Consider the following 7742-nt stretch of genomic DNA (forward strand, 5'->3'; position numbering starts at 1 on the left):
AGGTGAAATGGGTCGTGTATGAGCTAACCTTGGTGAAATGGGTCGTTTATGAGCTAACCTAGGTGAAATAGGTCATTTATGAGCTAACCTAGGTGAAATGGGTCGTTTATGAGCTAACCTTGGTGAAATGGGTCGTTTACGAGCTAACCTAGGTCAAATTCATCATTTATGAGCTAACCTAGGTGAAATGGATCATTTTGGAGCTAAATTAGTTGAAATGGGCCGTTTATGAGCTAATAAGGTGAAATGCCACGTTTTTGAGCTAACTAAGGTGAAATGGGTCATTTTGGAGCTAACCTAGGTGAAATGGGTCATTTAGGAGCTAACGTAGGTGAAATGGGTCATTTTAAAGCTAACGTAGGTAAAATGCATCATTTAGGACCTAATCTACATAAAATGGGTCATTTTAGAGCTAACTTGGATAAATTGGATCACTTGTAAGCTAACTAAGGTAAAATGAGTCATTTTAGAGCTAACTTAGGTAAAATGGATCATTTATGAGCTAACTAAGCTAATTATGCAACTTTTGACATAAGTAAGCTAACTCTAGGTTATTATGGTAAGCATATTGGAGGAAATAAAGCTAAGTCTATGTCTAGAGAAACTTACCGTGATCAGGGAGCTGTAGTAGTGGGCTGGCTCGTGCCGGTAGCTGGAGAAGGATCGTGCGATGCGTTTCTGGAGTTAAGCTGCACCAAAGATCATTTCCAATGTCTCGTTAGCATTATGACACTCAAATGTTAAGACTAGCAAGTAATGTCCATTCAAATTAAACTCACCGTGCTCCCAGGAGCAATCACTGGCATCGGCGGAGCGGTCTGACCGGACTTCTCGCACACGGACTGCACATTTGGTTTTCACAACAGAGTCATACTAGTTAGTAATGAGATTCAAATGTTAAGACTAGCAAGTAATCTGCAGAAGAAACTTACCACAAGGAGCTCATACATGGCCCTTGCCTGCATGTCATTCCGTGCCCTCTCCTCCTCCAACATCTTTGTCGTCCTCTCCTCCAATTCCCGCTGCCTCTCCGCCGCCTCCGCCAGAAGTTTCTCCGTTCTATCTCTCTCACTCTATATAGCAGCCTGCAACACCACTCACATGACCATTTGTAATCATTGATGGAAGCGCACACAACGTAATGGAGAAAGATAGCTGAGTACGTATAACTAACCTTGACGGCTAGTTGGACTGGCCGTTCACGAGGCCTTATCTCAGGAGCGGAGCTCGACTGGCGCGCCTTGATCTCCGGGAGAGTGCTAGGACAACGGATAAGTCCATCTCCCATGGCTATGGAGCCATGGGACCTCCCGCCACCAGATATCATCAGCAACTCTGTATCAATGGGACCCTGGCTCGGGTTAAAGTCCTCCCCTTTCCTCGCCTTCCCCTGATCTCTATATTGCATGAGATTGTCGTGGGCGGAGATGTTGGTGAAGTTCTTTGCATCATCGAGGTCAGACGCAGAGAATGCCTTGACTTTCTTGTAAAGGCCAGTGTGGGCCATGGCATACAGGTCGTACACCTCTGGCACCTTATCCGCCTTATTGTAGCGTGCCTGAAAGAGAGAAACAAAGTAAATTAGTAATTAAAGGGCTAAAGCTAGCATGATGAATGAATTGCATGAATCATGAAGCAAACCACATACCCAGTTCCGCCCGTACTGAAATAAGTTGGAGCTGCCTTGGTGGTGTGGCACACCTTCCATTTGGGCATGTTTGTCCTTGGCCTCGTTGTGGGTGGCCCGCCATTCTTTTGAGCACCACGCATTGACCAACACCTCCCAACAATCCATCCGATCCGCACACCATCTCGGACGGGCCTAAGTTAGCAAATAGAAACTTCAGCGCTACGGCTATGAATTACTAAATGAAGGAATTAAGTACAAGGCCTTAAGAATTACCTTCATGTACTACTCCTTACTCAAGAACTTATCGCGGCACTCCTGCTTGGGCTTCTTGATACCACGCCCGGCGTCGTAGTCTCGAACAGCCTGCACCCGAGCCTCATGCCGTAAGTTCTGAAGTAGGCGCTTGCACTCCTTGTGGATAACATCTGCCGCCTCCTCCATGTATCCCTCCTCACACCTGTAGAATGTATGCAATCAAATGAGACAATATTGATTAGTACAATTAATAACTAGCTAGTTGAAGATTTTTAATTGTGTAAAGGAGAAATTACCCAGAACTTTCTGATCACCACGTCTGCCCTCGTCTTGCACAAGACACCGTCGATAATCTCACCCGGCGGGGCCGGGGCAGCCAAGTAGTGCTCCCAACTCAATCCAACCTCTGGAAGCCGACCCTCACCTGGCAATGTGACAAACCCCGGAAAGTTTTGCCGAATCAGAACTCCAAGGACGGAGTTGGGCCGACGGACACTTTCATGGTGGTCCCAACCCCTGCAGCATGACAAGGCCAACGCATTAGTTATTTGAAGAAACGTGAATGCAGAAGGTACAAAAAGATTAAATGCACTTACCTCTCCCCATCAGGGAAAATCAACCACCTCTGCTCGCGGGTCGCCGGCACAGACGGGAGCCGTGTAGCACCATGCTGGTAGACGTTGCCCCCCTCCTCCCCCTCCTCCTCAAAATCAGTTGGCTCCCCGCCATCATCAGCATGGCCACTCGGCTCCCCGCCATCATCAGCATGGCCACTCGGCTCCCTGCCATCATCAGCATGGCCATTCGGCTCCTCAGGCTGACCCGACCAAGTACCCCATCCAGACGTGTGCTCCTCCGGGGTCTCGTGGGCCGAAGGCCCGTCGACCCGAGGCTCGTGGGCCGAAGACCCGTGGACCGGAGGCTCGTGGACCGGAGTCCGTGTAGCCTCCTCCTCAGACAAGTCCACCCTAGCAGTCACGTGCTCGGTTGAAACAGATGGGGGCAGCGGCGAGGAAGGCGCCGTAAGAGTCACCCTACCTCCTCTCCCGCGACCATGTGCTCCACCTCCTCTCTTCTTCTTACCTCGTCCCCTGCTGGGCACCGCGGTCGACGAAGAAGGGCCCGGCGGTGTCGCCATACTGTCCAGCAACGCTCGGCGGAGAGGTGCGTGTGGAATGGAAGACCTCGCACCATGCGCCGACGAAGAAGGGGCCTCGGTGCGCTCCCGACCAGCGCCCACCATCTTTCAACACCTGCCATGACAAAGAATAAACGAAATTAGTACAACATAAAAAAAAGTACCAACATGAATAATAATATGTATATCACTTAAGTGTATCATCATCAAGTACAACATAAAAAAATTGAATACCTGACACTACTAATAATCTCGATCAGTATCATCAATAAATGCATAATCATCATCATCACTATAATCAATGATGGGCTCATAGGGTTCATTGACATCAACATGTGCAAGGCCACCTTGACGTAATCGGTCAAGCATTGACAGGTCATCAGCAGCAGTAACCTCTTCTTGTTCCGGCTCTTCTTGTTCCTCCTCTGGGGTGATGTCGGATTCACTGTCGCTGTCTACTTCAACGTTTTGGGGTGAAGCATAGCGGTTGTTGAAACGCTTTTTGGAAAGACGTGTCTCTTGGAAGAATTCTCCTTCATATGTGTCTGGGTTAATGTGAGGTTCATAATCCTCTTCCTTTGGGGGAGAAAGTCTAGCACGTGGCGGCACTTCATAAACGACATCCCAACCTTTCAGATTTGGATTAGTTTGGCAGGCCCACGGTAGATAGAATACTTGGGTCGCCTGTTGAGCCGTAATATAGACATCAGGAACATCTAAATGGGTGCTTTGGTTGATTTCAACTAGCCCTATATGTTCATGAGTCCTTCTAGTCTCCTTCGACTAAAACCAATAACATTTGAAGACTATGACATTCGGTGGGTTTTCATCATAGAACAGAAGTTCATAAATTGCTTCAACTCTCCCATAATACTCGGTACGTCCTTCGTCGATAGCAGATACACAACAATTTGTAGACTTTCGGTCGGCCATAGATTGCTCTTTTCCATAGGTATGAAAGAGACACCCGTTGATGTCGTACTTGTCAAATGAACGGACCTTATAGTCAAAACCATTAGCGACTTGTCTCAATTCGGCGTCCATAGACTCTGAATTAGCCTACAAGTTTAATATGAAAGGATTGTTGCATTACGCACAAATTAGCGAATGAAATGAAATTGTCTAATAGAAATTACCGTTTGTTTGAACCAAGATATGAAACCGGGATAGCCGCCTCCTTGCTTTGCGAGAAGCTCATACTCTTCGACGGAATCCTTTTGGATCTCCGCTCTATACGAGAATATGGCGACGTATCGACTGTATGACATATCCAGGAATAAGAGCAGTTCAAAGGAAATAGAAGTTGCGAAACAATGTACCGAGAACTTACTCGATGTACGGCCGCATTTCTATCAGGTTGTTGAAGATATACAACGAAATGGTCCACCATTCTTTGTTATCCAAAGATACTGGATGTGAAACACTAGCTGGTGCGAGATTCCCTTTGAATAGGCTGAGGTTGGATCCACCCTTTTTAGGGTCGTCAGCATTGTACCGAGGCTTCGGATTATGCAAATGACGATTTTTGGCTTCGTAGTGTGCTGTTATGAAGTTTGCCGCCTCCTCTGTGATGAATGCCTCAGCCATCGATGCTTTAATTCTACGTTTATTTTTACATTTTTTTGAAGCGTCTTCTGCATCCTCTCAGTTGGGTAGCACCAACAATTTTGCACGGGCCCCCCAATCTTGCCTCAGTCGGGAGATGCATAATCAAATGCTGCATTGGATTAAAGAAGCCCGGTGGAAAGATCTTCTATAACTTGCAGATCAACTCCAGCGCCAACTTTTCCATTTCTTCTTTCACGCCAGGCGATAATTCTTTCGCACACAGAACACGGAAGAAATAGCTGAGTTCTGCCAGTACTAGTCATTCATCCTCAGGGATGAAGCCACGCAACATCACCGGCATTACCCGCTCAATCCATATGTGCCAATCATGACTCTTGAGACCAAATATCTTCAATTTATCAAGATTCGCTCCCCTCTTTAGATTCGCTGCATACCCATCGGGGAACATCAACTGTTGTTGCACCCACAAGATAATTTCCCTCATAGCTGGCCTTCCAAGATTGAACCATGCCTTTGGCTTCGTCCAGTTCTGCTTTCCTTTCGGTTCTTTCATGTTTTGTAACGGCCTATCACATAGCGCCTCCAGATCGACTCTAGCCTTAGTATTATCCTTTGACTTCCCATCTATGCCGAACAATGTACCAAAAAGTGCCTCGGCGATATTCTTCTCAGTGTGCATCACGTCGATGTTGTGTGGGAAAAGGAGGTCTTTGAAGTAAGGCAGATCCCATAAGCATGTTTTGTGAGTCCACGCGTGCTTAGTATTATACCTCTTGAAGTACCCTGGACGCTGTGGATCTGGCTCGAGAGAGTTTAACTGATCCAGGGTCTGTTGGCCTGTCAATGTAGGTGGTGCAGAGTTTTTAACAACTCTACCTCTGATGAAGTTCTTCTTCTCTTTCCTGAACTTATGGCGAGGATCCAGGAACTGTCTGTGCATGTCGAAGCAACAAAACTTGCGACCGGCCTGAAGTCAACGAAACTCAAGGGCTCCCTTGCATGTGGGGCACGGGAACCTTCCATGCACACACCAGCCAACGAATAGCGCGTATGCCGGCAAGTCATGCGTCGAGTACATGTACCAGACATGCATTATGAAGTTCCGTTTGCTATAGGCATCATATGTCTTGAACCCATTATCCCAGGCTTCTTGCAATTCGTCCTTAAGCGGCTGCATGTACACATTCATATTTTTCCCCGGATAGTTGGGCCCTGGAATTATCAATGTCAGGAAAATGTTCTTTCTTTGCATAATATGTACGGGGGGGATATTGAGTGGAAAGACAAATATGGGCCAACAACTGTATTGGGCTGCCGTCATACCAAACACACTGAACCCATCGGTGCTAATGCCGACTCGAGGATGCCTTGGATCTGCCGCTTTGTCAGCATGTAATTCATCAAACTTTTTCCACGCAACACCATCCAATGTGTGTACCATCATCAGATTCCCATCTGTATCTATTTCGGTTCTTTTGCCTGTTTTGTGCCATGTCATCTGTCTGGCCGTCTCTTCGACCATGAAAAGATGTTGAAGTCTTGGTACGATTAGCATATACCGAAGAACACTAACGGGGATTTTGGTCTGTGTCTTCTCACCCATACCGTTGTCGACCACAATATACTTGGAAGACTTGCAAATGGGACAATAGTTCAAGTCCGCATAGTCAAGCCTAAATAAGGCACATCCTTTCTCACAGGCATGTATCTTCTCATAGGGCATCTTCAGTGCACGGAGGATTTTGTCCGACTGGTACAGGTTTGCAGGCATTACATGGCCTTTGGGTTGAAAGCGTCCAAATACTGTCATAATTGCGTCATAGCATTCCCTGCCCAAGTTGAACTGAGCCTTCAGAGCCATTACTTGTGAGATGGCATCCAACTGACAAAGCTCAGTGTGCTCGTGGAGCGGACGTTTTGAAGACTCCAACATTTCATTGAAGGCCTTTGCAGATTCCTCCATCTCCTCGTCCGAATCCGGAGCATCATCATAGTCTTGCACCATGTTTTCCATCCCGGTACCATGCTCGTCGGTGCGACGATGATCCACCTCAGCTCGGTCACGTTGGGCAGACTCACCATGAAATGTCCACACCGTATAATCGGGCGTAAAACCATTCTTCTGCAGGTGTTTGCCCATTTCAGCCTTTGTCCTCTTTTCCCAATTGCCTCACCGTAAACAGGGGCACCAGGTTTTCTTCTGGCCATTTGCAAATGCGGCTTGCACAAACCCCTTGGTTTTTGTGAACCATTCAGCGCTCCATTTGTTCTGACCAGTGTGACCGGTATACATCCATGCACGATCACTCATCTTCACTTTCAGAGCTACTGGACACACAACAATTATATATGTAATTCACCATGTATATATTCATCAGTTGATCTACTTTTCAATTTTATTACGTCCATGCAACCTACACTCTAATAGGTAATGATAGGTCCTAATCCCACCCGTGTATGTGTAGATTGGGTTCATTTTCCCATGCTATGCTCCGGATCCGACGCAAAATTTCGGCAGCACCTCCCCGCTGTTCTCCTGATACACGTCTCTGCAATAAACAAAGAGGATGTGTACCCGGAGAACAACAGGGGAGGCACTAACGAAATTTATGCGTCGGATCCGGAGCAAAGCATATGGGAAAACGAACCCAATCTACACATACTCGGGCTGTCCATGGATAGCGTTGGACAATTCGAAAGAATCAAGGTTATAAATATGCAAATGCATGCATATTTATAACTATGACGCTTTCGAGCGGGAGACACATATTGGTTACGCATACTGATGATTCAAGACACATATATAGCTAGCTATCAAGTTTCATCGGAATAGATCAAATAATTAATGAGGGAGGAGGACATGTCATTTGTGCTCACCCATGAACGAAGGGGCAGAGCTCGTCAAACGCACGGCGAGGTCGTCGAACACCAAACCTCGCAGCGATGAAACAACTGCACATTAAAAACTACCCGATCAACACAATTATATATGATGTTTTTCATAACAAAATCGAAAAATATATGACCTAACTAATAATTCACAAATATATGACCCCGTCGGCCACTGGAAGGCCAAAGAACACCTTTTTGGGAGGTGTCGGGGGTCGGGGTGTCGTGTCGGTGTCGGGGTGCCATGTCGTGGTCGGGGTC

This window comes from Triticum dicoccoides, chromosome 7B (genome assembly GCF_002162155.2).
Source record: "Triticum dicoccoides isolate Atlit2015 ecotype Zavitan chromosome 7B, WEW_v2.0, whole genome shotgun sequence".
In the NCBI taxonomy this organism is placed as follows: Eukaryota; Viridiplantae; Streptophyta; class Magnoliopsida; order Poales; family Poaceae; genus Triticum; species Triticum dicoccoides.